Here is a 16,016-nt window from a genome sequence, read left to right on the forward strand (position 1 = left end):
CAGTGACCTACTTCCTGCCGCTAACTCTCTATAAGCCTGCGGACCTACGCACGCAGGGCAGAGATGTACCCGTACGACCACACTAAACACACAAACGCCCTCAGATGTACGAGCACGCACATACACCTACAGGTTACGTCCCCCCCCTCCTCCCCCCCAACAGAACGGAGGACCTCTCTTATGCCCCAGTCCACATTATAAAGGCCTCATTCAACCTGACACAAACCACTTTACCCAGAGGGAAAACTGGGCAAGCTTCCTCTCCTTCTCTAAGCCCAGTCATAACATACCTCACAGCCTGTTCTCATAGGCTCTCACTCAGCAGGCATGTCCATGGCTCTTTGACCTACAAAGTAAGGGCAGAAATAGTCTGTCCCTGCTGCCAACTCTCCAGGCCCAAGTTCAGTGTCACAGCAGACCTGTCAAGAGAAGAATACATGGGGATGGAAATCAAGGCAGAGCCCAGTGGGGCAGCGTCTATTCCTCATCCTATCTTCTCTGCCGCCCTCCCAAAACACACAACAACAAGGTTATGTTCATAACACAAAGACAAACAGAGGGAGTGACCTGGACTAAGCCTGCAAACAAAGCAGCTCTTTGAGGGCTGACACCTCAATGCCCTTCACAAACGCACAGAAAATATTTTGGACTTGCGTTCACCCCATGCTTGGTCTGGGTGGTGCGACTGATGTCACCTTGCAATAGTGTCAAGGTGACATTCCCTGACAACTGCAGCACTCGTCTACTGGATTCTGCTGTGATTCCCCTTTTCCTGATTTGATTGGAGTATGGGGTCGCTTGCATAAACAGGTTAGGAGAAAAGTAGGTCAACATGAGAGAGTGGAACGAGAGAAGGAGGAAGGCATGAGGAAAGGAGGGAGAGAGGAGAGAGAGGTGGGGGGCTGGGGGACTGGATGTGCGTGTCACAAAATGATTCCTGCAGAATAGACCTCCTGGAAAATAGAGCACAAACAAGGCTCTCCAGTTACCTTGCTGTCCCTCCCAGCCTGGGGAAGAGGGTCGGTGGAGCAGCCAGCATGGGAGGGGGCCACAGGATTACACAGCCCTGTCTCATGTCCAGTGTGACACGCTGCAACCTTTTCACACATTTCTGGGGCAGGTTGCAGACACCTCTGGGTTTCACAGCAGGGCAAATCAAAGTCAGATATTAATGTTATAGAGTGGGATTCCCCCAGCTTCTACAGCACGCAACACCTGAACCACACACTGTGGTTATGAAAGACTATGATACTTACAGTACATATGGACCTACTCGTTTGATGAAAGACATGTGTTTAATGGTTAAATACACTGCTCAAAAAAATAAAGGGAACACTTAAACAACACAATATAACTCCAAGTCAATCACACTTCTGTGAAATCAAACTGTCCACTTCGGAAGCAACACTGATTGACAATAAATGTCACATGCTGTTGTGCAAATGGAATAGACAGGTGGAAATTATAGGCAATTAGCAAGACACCCCCAATAAAGGAGTGGTTCTGCAGGTGGGGACCACAGACCACTTCACAGTTCCTATGCTTCCTGGCTGATGTTTTGGTCATTTTTTAATGCTGGCGGTGCTTTCACTCTAGTGGTAGCATGAGACGGAGTCTACAACCCACACAAGTGGCTCAGGTAGTGCAGCTCATCCAGGATGGCACATCAATGCGAGCTGTGGCAAGAAGGTTTGCCGTGTCTGTCAGCGTAGTGTCCAGAGCATGGAGGCGCTACCAGGAGACAGGACAGAACATCAGGAGACGTGGTGGAGGCTGTAGGAGGGAAACAACCCAGTAGCAGGACCACTACCTCCGCCTTTGTGCAAGGAGGAGCAGGAGGAGCACTGCCAGAGCCCTGCAAAATGACCTCCAGCAGGCCACAAATGTGCATGTGTCTGCTCAAACGGTCAGAAACAGACTCCATGAGGGTGGTGTGAGGGCCCGACGTCCACAGGTGGGGGTTGTGCTTACAGCCCAACACCGTGCAGGACGTTTGGCATTTGCCAGACGCCCTGTGCTCTTCACAGATGAAAGCAGGTTCACACTGAGCACTTGTGACAGACGTGACAGAGTCTGGCGACGCCGTGGAGAACGTTCTGCTGCCTGCAACATCCTCCAGCATGACCGGTTTGGCGGTGGGTCAGTCATGGTGTGGGGTGGCATTTCTTTGGGGGGGCCGCACATGTGCTCGCCAGAGGTAGCCTGACTGCCATTAGGTACCGAGATGAGATCCTCAGACCCCTTGTGTGAACATATGCTGGTGCGGTTGGCCCTGGGTTCCTCATAATGCAAGACAATGCTCGACCTCATGTGGCTGGAGTGTGTCAGCAGTTCCTGCAAGAGGAAGGCATTGATGCTATGGACTGGCCCGCCCGTTCCCCAGACCTGTATCCAATTGAGCACATCTGGGACATCATGTCTCGCTCCATCTGCACCACAGACTGTCCAGGAGTTGGCGAATGCTTTAGTCCAGGTCTGGGAGGAGATCCCTCAGGAGACCATCCGCCACCTCATCAGGAGCATGCCCAGGCGTTGTAGGGAGGTCATCCAAGCACGTGGAGGCCACACACACTACTGAGCCTCATTTTGACTTGTTTTAAGGACATTACATCAAAGTTGGATCAGCCTGTAGTGTGATTTTCCACTTTAATTTTGAGTGTGACTCCAAATCCAGACCTCCATGGGTTGATAAATTTGAATTCCGTTGATAAATTTTTGTGTAATTTGGTTGTCAGCACATTCAACTATGTAAAGAAAAAAGTATTTAATAAGAATATTTCATTCATTCAGATCTAGGATGTGTTATTTTAGCGTTCCCTTTATTTTTTTGAGCAGTGTATATCATTTTTTTACGTGAGGAAAATACAGGTATTGAACTTGAGACCAAACCACTACTTAACCCCTGCTCAGCTGTGGTAAGTGACAACTACAACCCGGATTCAAAACCACCCACTGCCATCAGATCCTACCATGCACACACACAGCACAAAAATGTCATGCATAGTCGAGCCTCTCCGCTGTTGACAAGACCACATTTCTTCCACAAAGCATGACCTAAAGGGGCAATTCCTTGCGGTTCATTATTTGAAAAAAGACTCTAGCATGGCTGTTATCATACACATTGTTGACAGTGATGGAATAAACATAACTAGTAAATAAACATATGAGTATACAAATCTCTGTTTTGAAAACAGTACTCAAAATGGTTACATGGCTCATGCTTCAATATCCTGGTATTGTTTGCCTCTATGCATCAAATCAAAAGAGCATTGGAATTGAATGGAAAGACTCAAAACATTCCTAGCCATAGACATACATTTAACTTTGCAAAAAACGTGAGTAGGTGGAAGGCAGGGGGGAGGGAATGAGGGGCTGTGTGTCCCAACTATGTTACATAATGGTTACGCAATATAACAGCACTCAAACTGGTCCAGAGCGGCTCAGTGAATAGACCTGGGGAGTGGCCCATCTCTAGGTCTACTTCTAACCCCTCCATCCCTGCGTTCAGACCAATTCCTCTCCAGTCACAACCCAACCACCAATCACAAGCTTCACTTACATAGGTGTGTCTATTGACGTGATATAAGGATGAGTGTCGTAATGTAAATAAGATAAACGATATGGTTTATACACTGAGTATACAAAGCATTAAGATCTGTTCTTTCCAAGATGTAGGCTGACCAGGTGAATCCAGGTGAAAGCATTGGTGTCAACATGGGACAGCATCCCTGTGGAATGCTTTCGACACCGTATGTAGATGCCCCACGAATTGAGGCTGTTCTGGGGGCAAAAGTATTTCAATGATATGTTGGGGTGTTCATTTATTTAATTTCACTTTAGTCGACTGCCAGAGTCCTGGAATTGAATGGTAGGCAGGTGAGGGCTGGAGATTTTACAAAGGAATAAGAGCTCACACTTTCATAATTTCTCACTAAGGACTTACGTGCTCCCAAATCTGTAGCCTCAGGCACTATGGTGCTGGGAGTCTTCTAGTGCCAGCACCCCCTCTGTGAGACAGAACACACAGCAGAGCTGGACTGAATCAGGGTATCAACTGCAGAGACAGTCTTGCTCTTATGTAACCAGATAATGTAGCTCTTATTAGAAAGTAGGTCAGAATATATAACAGAGAGAGGGGAACATGTGGAAGACTGAGGCCTACATGGGGAATCAGGGGATGAGAGAGAGAGAGAGAGAGAGAGAGAGAGAGAGAGAGAGAGAGAGAGAGAGAGAGAGAGAGAGAGAGAGAGAAAGAGAAAGAGAGAGAGAGAGAGAGAGAGAGAGAGAGAGAGAGAGAGAGAGAAAGAGAGAGAGAGAGAGAGAAAGAGAGAGAGAGAGAGAGAGAGAGAGAGAGAAGAGAGAGAGAGAGAGAGAGAGAGAGAAAGAGAAAGAGAGAGAGAAAGAGAGAGAGAGAGAGAGAGAGAGAGAGAGAGAGAGAGAGAGAGAGAGAGAGAGAGAGAGAGAGAAAGAGAAGAGAGAGAGAGAGAAAGAGAGAGAGAGAAAGAAAGGAAGATGTGGAAGAGAGAGGCCTACATGGGGAAGAGAGAGGGAGAAAGAGAGAGAGAGAGAGAGAGAGAGAGAGACAGAGAGAGAGAGAGAGAGAGAGAGAGAGAGAGAGAGAGAGAGAGAGAGAGAGAGAGAGAGAGAGAGAGAGAGAGAGAAAGAGAAAGAGAAAGAGAGAGAGAAAGAGAGAGAGAGAGAGAGAGAGAGAGAGAGAGAGAGAGAGAGAGAGAGAGAGAGAGAGAGAGAGAGAGAGAGAGAGAGAGAGAGAGAGAGAGAGAGAGAGAGAGAGAGAGAGAGAGATCAATGGGGAAAGGAGGGTCAGTAATGGAGCGGAGCATAAGTCTGAGTAATAAAGAGCTGGCTGTGTTGTCTTCCAGTTGGACCCTAGGAGAGCTTCATGAGCTCAGAGGCAATGCGTCACCTAACAGGTGGTGGTGCCCCACCCAAACAACCCTCCCTCTCAGCCAGGTGATCTCTGCTGTTTGGGTTACCCACAGCAGGGGGACAATGGAGAGATTGTGGGCCTCGTGACTTCTCTCCTCCATGGCCTCATTTTATACTGGGAAGGAAGTCCCCTACAGAGGAGATGTGCTTATCAGTGCAAACAAACACTTTCAATGTGATGAAATCACAGATTAAAACGATAGCTAGCTCTGTAACACTTGGCTACATAAACTAGTACAGCATTGTCAATATGACACAACTTGTTATGCACAACAAAAACAAATGTGATGTTGAATACCTTCAAAAGTTATCTTGAAAAGCACTAATAGATACAATTAGTACATTAGTAGACATTTCCGAGACAATATTAAAACTGTCACAATCACGTTCTAGTCTAAAGTGTGATCATTTGCAACTGACAAAAACAAAACCTGGCAAGCAGCACTATAAAAGTAGTCAAAGTCATAAACAGGACTCTGATAATCTCATTCAAACATATACTTTATGGTCATCATAATAGTTTATAATACACATTAAAATGTCAGGAATAACCGGTAATGTAGAATGGTTTATTATGCAACCAGACACAACAACAACCGACAATCAACCAGATATGAAGTTTGTCACTGAGATCAGGGCATACGCCAGACCTGGTTTCGGTGGGGCCTTGGCAATCCTCCAAAAATGTGTGCAATATGCCTGTGAACAGGCAATTTATGAAGGGTTTACTGATCTGGTGTAGAAAACATTGCGGGAGTATTAAACAACCTGCTACTGTGTGTTGAGTAACACAGGGCCGTGTGTTTCAGTGTGAAGTGTTACATAGTGTTGTTTTCCATTCATATGGCTCAGTTTGGGTGCCCAGAACAAAGTTCCTCAGCCTGTTGATGGTTGTGTGCATGTGTGCAGCGTGTGTGTGCATGTGTGCATAGGGGTCATGCCCATAGGGTGCCCAGGGGCACGTGCTCCATTAAGATTTGTCACATTTGGCTTTTTTCTCTCTGTAATACTACGCTACTAGCCACTTAGCAATTTTAGGAAGTTTAGCTAGCCCAGATAGCTTCCCAATTTCCAACCTCATAACTAGCTACCAGGAAACAATTTCCGGCTATCAATCAAGTTACAGTAGCTAGCTTGTCTAATTATCTTAGCTAGCATGCTTGCTGGCAAGGTTGGTAGATTTTAGAACATGAGTATTCAACTGGAGGATCTGGTTATATTAGGAACACCTTCCTAATATTGAGTTGTCCTCAGAACAGCCTCAATTTGTCTGGTCTGGTAGAAAGAGTTCCTTAGGGATGCTGGACCATGTAGATTCCAACACAGTTGTGTCAAGTTGACTGGATGTCCTTTGGGTGGTGGACCATTCTTGATACACACAGAACACTGTTGAGTGTGAAAAACTCAGCAGCACTTAAATATGTTGTCTTGTCCATTTACCTGCTGAATGGCACACATACACAATCCATGTCTCAATTGTCTCAAGGCTTAAAAATCCTTCTTTAACCTGTCTTCTCCCCTTCATCTACACTGATTGAAGTGGATTTAACAGGTGACATCAATAAGCTTTCACCTGGATTCACCTGGTCAGTCTATGCCATGGAAAGAGTCCCTAATGTTTTGTACACACAGAGTGTGGGTGTGTTTGTGTACACACACACAGTCTTGTAGAGTTAACCTTGTGGGTACACACAATTCAGTCCCATTCAAAATCCTATTTTCCCTAACTCCTAACCCTAACCCGAAACGTAACCCGTACTCTTACCCTAACCTTAACCCAAAAACCTAACCTTAACCCTAAACCTAACCCTAACCTGTACTCTTACTCTTACCCTAACCTTAACCCAAAAACCTAACCGTAACCCTAAACCTAACCCTAACCTGTACTCTTACTCTTACCCTAACCTTAACCCAAAAACCTAACCTTAACCCTTAACCTAACCCTAAAACTAAACTTAGCTCCTAACCCTTAACGTAATTCTAACCCTAACACTAATTCTAACCCTAACCCCCATAGAAATAGCATTTGACCAACTGGGGACCATCGAAAATGTCCCCAGTTGGTCAGATTTTTGTTTATTTACTATTCTTTTGGGGACTTCTGGTCCTGGCCGGACCCGAGGAAGGGTAGCTGATGCCTTGGCAGCAGCTAATGGAGATCCATAATAAATACAAATATAACAGACTAGTAGAAAATAAGTGCAAAACTTCTAATATTGAGCAAATTACACTAATGGGAGATAATTACACTTGCTGTAACAGCGGGTACTCTGGCTGCTGACCTGGACATTAACATTTGTCAAATCATTTTTTTTTGTCACGTGCTGAATACAACAGGTATACAACCTTACAGTGAAATGCTTACTTAACTACACTTCTAAGGGCTTCTAAGAAAAATACCTTAAAAAAAAGAAGAAATAAAAGTAACAAATCATTAAAGAGTAGCAGTACAATAGCAATAGCGAGGCTATATACATGGGATACCGGTACAGAGTCAATGTGCGGGACCGGTTAGTCGAGGTAATTAAGGTAATATGTACATGTAGGTTGAGTTATTAAAGTAACTACTCGTAGATAATAGATAGTAGCAGCAGCTTAAAAGAGGGGGGTAATGCAAATAGTCTGGGTAGCCATTTGATTAGATGTTCATGAGTCTTATGGCTTGGGGCTAGAAGCTGTTTAGAACCCTCTTGGACCTAGACTTGGCACTCCGGTACCGCTTGCCGTGTGGTAGCAGAGAGAACAGTCTATAATAGGGTGGCTGGAGTCTTTGACAATTTTTAGCGCATTCTTCTGACACCACCTGGTATAGAGGTCCTGGATGGCAGGAAGCTTGGCCCCAGTGATGTACTGGGCCGTACGTACTACCCTCTGTAGTGACTTGCGTTCGGAGGTCGAGCAGTTGCCATAACAGGCAGTGATGCAACACGTCAGGATGATCTCGATGGTGCAGCTGTAGAACCTTTTGAGGATCTGAGAACCCATGACAAATTTTTCAGTCTCCTGAGGGGGAATGGGTTTTGTCGTACCCACTTCACGACTGTGTTGGTGTGCTTGGACCACGTTAGTTTGTTGGTGATGTGGACAACAAGGAACTTGAAGCTCTCAACCTGCTCCACTATAGCCCCGTCGATGAGAATGGGGAGTGCTCGGTCCTCCTTTTCCTGTAGTCCACAATCATCTCCTTTGTCTTGATCACATCGAGGGAGAGGTTATTGTCCTGGCATCACATGGCCAGGTCTCAAATCAAATCAAATGTATTTATATCGCCCTTCGTACATCAGCTGATATCTCAAAGTGCTGTACAGAAACCCAGCCTAAAACCCCAAACAGCAAGCAATGCAGGTGTAGAAGCACGGTGGCTAGGAAAAACTCCCAAGAAAGGCCAAAACCTAGGAAGAAAACTAGAGGAACCAGGCTATGAGGGGTGCCAGTCCTCTAATAGTGTTGATGTGAGCCATGATCAGCCTTTCAAAGCACTTCATGGCTACAGACATGAGTGCTACGGGTTGGTAGTCATTTAGGCAGGTTACCTTAGTGTTCTTGGACACAGGGACTATGGTGGTCTGCTTGAAACATCTAGGTATTACAGAGTCGGACAGGGAGAGGTTGAAAATGTCAGTGAAGACACTTGCCAGTTAGTCAACGCATGCTCGGAGTACACGTCCTGGTAATCTGTCTGGCCCTGCGGCCTTGTGAATGTTGACCTGTTTAAAGTTCTTACTCACATCGGCTGTGGAAAGCATGATCACACAGTCTTCTGGAACAGCTGGTGGTCTCATGCATGTTTCAGTGTTATTTACCTCGAAGTGAGCATAGAAGTAGTTTAGCTCATCTGGTAGGCTTGTGTCACTGGGCAGCTCTCGGCTGTGCTTCCCTTTGTAGTCTGTAATAGTTTGCAAGCCCTGCCACATCCGACAAGCGTCGGAGCCGGTATAGTATGATTCGATCGTAATCCTGTATTGACGCTTTGCCTGTTTGATGGTTCATCGGAGGGCATAGCGGGATTTCTTAGTCCCGCTCCTTGAAAGCGTCAGCTCTGCCCTTTAGCTCAGTAAGGATGTTGCCTGTAATCCATGGCTTCTGGTTGGGGTATGTACGTATAGTCACTGTGGGGACAACGTCATCGATGCACTTATTGATGAAGCCAGTGACTGATGTGGTGTACTCCTCAATGCCATTGGAGGAAGCCCAGAACATATTCCAGTCTGTGCTGGCAAAACAGTCCGGTAGCTTAGCATCTGCGTCATCTGACCACGTTTTTTTTACAGAGTCACTGGTGCTTCCTGCTTTCATTTTTGCTTTTAAGCAGGAATCAGGAGGATATAATTATGGTCAGATTTGCCAAATGGAGGGTGAGGGGAGCTTTGTACGAGTCTTTGTGTGTGGACTAAAGGTGATCTAGAGTTTACAGTCCCCGGCCACTAGGAGAGCCACCTCTGGATGAACGTTTTCCTGTTTGCTTATGGCCGTATACAGCTCATTGAGTGCGGTCTTAGTGCCAGCATCGATTTGTGGTGGTAAATAGACTATAGATGAAAACTCCCTAGGTAGATAGTGCGGTCTACAACTTATCATGTGATTCTACCTCAGGCGTGCAAAAACTTGAGACTTCCTTAGATATCGTGGACCAGCTGTTGTTTAGAAATATTAGTAGACGCCCACCCCTTGTCTTACCAGAGGTTGCTGTTCTCTCCTGCCGATACAGTGTATAACCCGCCAGCTGTATGTTATTCATGTCATCGTTCAGCCACAACTTGGTGAAACATAGGATATTACAGTTTTTAATTTTCAGTTGGTAGGATATTCATGCTTTTAGTTTGTCCACTTTATTAGCCAACGATTGTACATTGGCCAATAGTATCGATTGCAAAGGCAGATTAGCCACTCATTGCCGGATCCTCACAAGGCACCCTGATCTCCTTCTGCAATACCTCAATCTCCTTCTGCAGATGATGGGGATGAGGGCCTGTTCAGGTGTTTGGAGTAAATCCCTCTCGTCCGACTCATTAAAGAAAAAAATAGGTGAGTAATTGCTGTTCTGATGTCCAGAAGCTCTTTTTGGTATAAGAGATGGTAGCAGCAACATTGTGTACAAAATAAAAGTTACAAACCATGCGGAAAAAAACGAGCCCATAAAACTGCAGCCATCCCCTCTGTCGCTAATCTTTCCACAACACATTGCTAAACTTTGTTTAACCAGTAAAACAGCTGCTATTAGCAAACGGCAAGATTATCATATATATCATATTATATATGTCACTAAAGCTGTATTGTATGCATTAGGTATGTTGTAGCTACAAGAAAAGTTTGAAGACCCCTGCTTTAGAAAAGCAAGCAATAACTACATGTACTGAATACGACTCAAATTCCTTTGCCTTTTACCCAGACTGTAGCTGAGATGTAGAGAAGCATATTTCATTTATAATCATTTAAAAAAAACACCAGTCAAGAGGCTACAGACAGCTCAAGAGGTATGCTTAGATACGGAGAAAATTTTACAGCGTTTTTTACATAGAATTAAGCATAATGATTATGACTACAGGAATTGCAGGAAAAAAGCTGTTTCATGTGTTTGAAAAATGCTACATACCTGGGGGGCCTGCCCCCGTTGGGGCCATCCCACATCCATCCTCACATGCTTTGTGCCCCCTAATATTTTTCGGGGTGCATGATGCCTCTTGCATGTGTGAAAGGGGACGGGTGTAAAGCAAATTACCCTCCCTTCCCTTTGTTTTCATTTCCTCATCTGTGGTACAAAAATTGTGTCAGCCGTCACATGTACAGTGCCTTGCGAAAGTATTCGGCCCCCTTGAACTTTGCGACCTTTTGCCACATTTCAGGCTTCAAACATAAAGATATAAAACTGTATTTTTTTGTGAAGAATCAACAACAAGTGGGACACAATCATGAAGTGGAACGACATTTATTGGATATTTCAAAAAAATTTAACAAATCAAAAACTGAAAAATTGGGCGTGCAAAATTATTCAGCCCCCTTAAGTTAATACTTTGTAGCGCCACCTTTTGCTGCGATTACAGCTGTAAGTCGCTTGGGGTATCTCTATCAGTTTTGCACATCGAGAGACTGAAATTTTGTCCCATTCCTCCTTGCAAAACAGCTCGAGCTCAGTGAGGTTGGATGGAGAGCATTTGTGAACAGCAGTTTTCAGTTCTTTCCACAGATTCTCGATTGGATTCAGGTCTGGACTTTGACTTGGCCATTCTAACACCTGGATATGTTTATTTTTGAACCATTCCATTGTAGATTTTGCTTTATGTTTTGGATCATTGTCTTGTTGGAAGACAAATCTCCGTCCCAGTCTCAGGTCTTTTGCAGACTCCATCAGGTTTTCTTCCAGAATGGTCCTGTATTTGGCTCCATCCATCTTCCCATCAATTTTAACCATCTTCCCTGTCCCTTCTGAAGAAAAGCAGGCCCAAACCATGATGCTGCCACCACCATGTTTGACAGTGGGGATGGTGTGTTCAGGGTGATGAGCTGTGTTGCTTTTACGCCAAACATAACGTTTTGCATTGTTGCCAAAAAGTTTCATTTTGGTTTCATCTGACCAGAGCACCTTCTTCCACATGTTTGGTGTGTCTCCCAGGTGGCTTGTGGCAAACTTTAAACAACACTTTTTATGGATATCTTTAAGAAATGGCTTTCTTCTTGCCACTCTTCCATAAAGGCCAGATTTGTGCAATATACGACTGATTGTTGTCCTATGGACAGAGTCTCCCACCTCAGCTGTAGATCTCTGCAGTTCATCCAGAGTAATCACGGGCCTCTTGGCTGCATCTCTGATCAGTCTTCTCCTTGTATGAGCTGAAAGTTTAGAGGGACGGCCAGGTCTTGGTAGATTTGCAGTGGTCTGATACTCCTTCCATTTCAATATTATCGCTTGCACAGTGCTCCTTGGGATGTTTAAAGCTTGGGAAATCTTTTTGTATCCGGCTTTAAACTTCTTCACAACAGTATCTCGGACCTGCCTGGTGTGTTCCTTGTTCTTCATGATGCTCTCTGCGCTTTTAACGGACCTCTGAGACTATCACAGTGCAGGTGCATTTATGCGGAGACTTGATTACACACAGGTGGATTGTATTTATCATCATTAGTCGTTTAGGTCAACATTGGATCATTCAGAGATCCTCACTGAACTTCTGGAGAGAGTTTGCTGCACTGAAAGTAAAGGGGCTGAATAATTTTGCATTTCCCATCCACCAAACTACCAGGTGTGAAACAGGGAAGGGACTCAGGGGGTATGCTAATTTGGTATAGAGCAGACCTAACTCACTCCATTAAATTAATCAAAACAGGAACATTTTACATTTGGCTAGAAATTCAAAAGGAAATGATCTTAACAGAGAAAAATGTCCTCCTGTGTGCTACCTACAGTGAGGCAAAAAAGTATTTAGTCAGCCACCAATTGTGCAAGTTCTCCCACTTAAAAAGATGAGAGAGGTCTGTAATTTTAATCATAGATACACTTCAACTATGACAGACAAAATGAGGAAATGAAATCCAGAAAATCACATTGTAGGATTTTTAATGAATTTATTTGCAAATTATGGTGGAAATAAGTATTTGGTCAATAACAAAAGTTTATCTCAACACTTTGTTATATACCCTTTGTTGGCAATGACAGAGGTTAAACGTTTCCTGTAAGTCTTCACAAGGTTTTCACACACTGTTGCTGGTATTTTGGCCCATTCCTCCATGCAGATCTCCTCTAGAGCAGTGATGTTTTGGGGCTGTATGAGGCGTGGTAAGTGTCCATGGTTCTTTTAATACGACAATGTACACATGAACAAACTAACAAACCGTGAAAACCCAAACAGCCCTATCTGGTGCAACAAACACAGAGACAAGAACAAACACCCACAAACACACAGTGAAACCCAGGCTACCTAAGTATGATTCTCAATCAGAGACAACTAATGACACCTGCCTCTGATTGAGAACCACACTAGGCCGAAACATAGAAATACCCAAATCATAGAAAAACAAACATAGACTGCCCACCCCAACTCACGCCCTGACCATACTAAATAATGACAAAACAAAGGAAATAAAGGTTGCAAGTAATTTGTGGTTTATTTTGATACATTGATCTTTATGGTATTCTGTATTTTGTCATTGTATTTTGTCATTTTTGCCCATCCCTTGCTCTGACAGTGTTGACCCACTGGACACAGACGTCAAGTCCACATCTATTCCACGTTGGTTCAAACAACATTGATTCAATCAGTTTGTGCCCAGTGGGGACTTTGGAAAGGGCCCAGCCATCTGCCCTTTCACTGTGGCAACAGGTGTTATGTGTCCGCATTGAATATAGCCCTGATGAGTGTATTTAGTGGGTGGAACAGGGAGAGACAGTGAGACTTTTTGAGGGACACAGAGACAGGTTCAACAATTTAACATTCAATACTAAAGAGATTTTTAGCGTCCCTCAGACCAGCTGTTATTTTAGAGGTTCCAGAGTGTGTGGAATGACTGGGAATGTGTGTGTGTTGGAGTTCCAGTGAGTCCTGGCTGTTCTTCAGTCTGAGAGACTTTCTGTTAAGGGGAACCCTGTTCTTTCTGCGGTTTTCCTGAGGATCTGCTACAGTACAGTGCTGCTGCAGGCCCAGGCAGAATGTAGGTCAGCTCCACCCTCCCTGTCTATGGCCACGCCTCTCATACCACCACAAAACAAGTTTTCACCAGCAGAACCTTGAGTGAACCCGCTCCATGGCAACGCAGCTGTGGCCTGTCTGGCTGGGGGTAAAAAGGGGGGTTCCCGGCAAAATAGGCCATGGCAGACACTACTCACAATGCCTTCACCCCCTCCGATTTGTCTTCTTCACTTCTGAGGAACTGGTCTCTGGTCTCCCTTATCCAGGAATCCTGTCCATATACAGCTCCTGGATTACAGGCTTAACGATATTGTCACGTTCTGACCTTAGTTCCTTTGTGATGTCTTTGTTTTAGTATGGTCAGGGCGTGAGTTGGGTGGGCAGTCTATGTTCTTTTTTTCTATGATTTGGTATTTCTGTGTTTGGCCTGGTATGGTTCTCAATCAGAGGCAGCTGTCAATCGTTGTCCCTGATTGAGAACCATACTTAGGCAGCCTGTTTTCACCCTTGAGTTGTGGGTGATTATACTTTCTGTTTAGTGTGTGGTGCACCTGACGGAGCTGTTTCGGTTGTGCGTTTTGTTTCTTTGTTAGATGTTGTTCAGTTTTAAATAAATAACATGAACAAATACCACGCTGCGCTTTGGTCCTCACCTTCTTCCACCGACGACCGTTACAGATATGCATGTTCTGTTCTGTGTACTAGAAGAATGTGTTGTTGTGGCCCCTCTCAGGCGAGGCACCCATTATCTCTCAACTGTGTTTTATTTTTCCGTCGTGTTGATACTGTGCCATAACTGTTTGTCTTTTGGGAAATACAAAAGTGGTAAAACAAGGCAACCTTTTAAGGAGACAAAATCAAAGGGGGCGTTTGAGTCTGGTTTATTGAAGGGGAGGAGTGAGTCAGAAGAGGAGAAAATCAAACTCCCTCACCAAGGGTGGAATATGAGCAGGCCACGTTTGGGTTGTCAGGGAGTAGGTGAATGACTTCCACTATGAGGCCAGGTCAAACAGTTTCATATTCAGACACAGACCATCATAGGTACTGGAAAATCACACCATCATCATATAAATGTCAGGCTGCAAGAAATGCTGTATGACTACACACTGGTCAACGGTTGTCTCTGTCTTACTGATAAAATACACACACACAGTCTTGTACATCTAACCTTGTGGGGACACACAATTCAGTCCCATTCCAAATCCTATTTTCCCTAACCTACTCTTACCCTAACCCAAAAACGTAACATTAGCCCTAACACTAGCTCCCAATCCTAACCCTAAAACCTATCCTAGCTCCTAAACCTAATTCTAACCTTGACCCTAAACCCCCTAGAAATAGATTTTTGACCTTGTGGGGACCAACAAAATGTCTCCAGCTGGTCAAATTCTTGGTCCCCACAAGAATAGCTAAAATTGTCCACACACACACACGAAATCAGGAAAGCAACACATTGCTGATAGTATGCTTCACCAGATATTTAAATATTTACAGTTGAGGAAGTGTGCAAAATGACTTGTGCGTCACGAGTGTGATTCTAAAACTCTAAATAATTCTTGCAATTCAAGAATGACAAGGATAAAGCAAAGGCAGAGGCATAGGAGATACAAAACAACAGAAGGGTGCAACAAAAGGTAGATTTTATGATTCAGTCACGTGTGGGTTATTTAGGACCTGTCTTTTATTTGCGAACCTGCAGTAGTTGCCACTTGTTGGGTAACAAGGCCAAGCTGGTACCCGAGCTCATCGATGTACTGCTCCCACTGTTCATCAACACTCAAAACAAAGTGTCTAATTTCAGCCCGGAACTTGAGCCAAATGGCAATAAAAACAAGCATTAATCATATTGAAGTGATGACAGAAGTGCCATACAAAGCAGCAGACACCAGCACAGCCGTGGTTTACAGATGGAATACGATACCCTGGGAGGAAGGAGGATCTCAAGATAGGCCTACCTCAATGGAGAATATAATCCCATAGTGAGATACCAGTATGAAACTCGAGAGGCTTGACTGAAAGTCAATCTCATTTTATGTAATATATATATATATTTTTTTAATGTTTTGGGTGTGAAAGAGGAAGCCTACACTGATCCAGCAGATGGTCATTACAGTAGAGCTTGGTGCTGTATCACCACCAAATCAACCAGGCATTGTACATCTAGTTAGTGTAATCAGTCCACTACTTCTGCTGGTGGAGAGACCGGTTATAACTAGTACAACTTGTACATCTGTAAATGAATAGCAAAGTGTTCTCCGTAATGCCGCTGTGCATGCACATTTATAAATGCCTGCCATTTTCCATTTCCTCTAAAGGATAGAGGTCACTGCAACTTCAAATATCTCTGTCCGAAGCAGAGCAGCCACTCCACCGGACCACTGTCTATTCTCCTCCCTAACAGTCGCACAACACTGACTAGAGTTTGCTTCCCCGTGCACGTACAAGATTTGA

The sequence above is a fragment of the Oncorhynchus keta genome, chromosome 32, assembly GCF_023373465.1.
Source record: "Oncorhynchus keta strain PuntledgeMale-10-30-2019 chromosome 32, Oket_V2, whole genome shotgun sequence".
Classification (NCBI taxonomy): domain Eukaryota; kingdom Metazoa; phylum Chordata; class Actinopteri; order Salmoniformes; family Salmonidae; genus Oncorhynchus; species Oncorhynchus keta.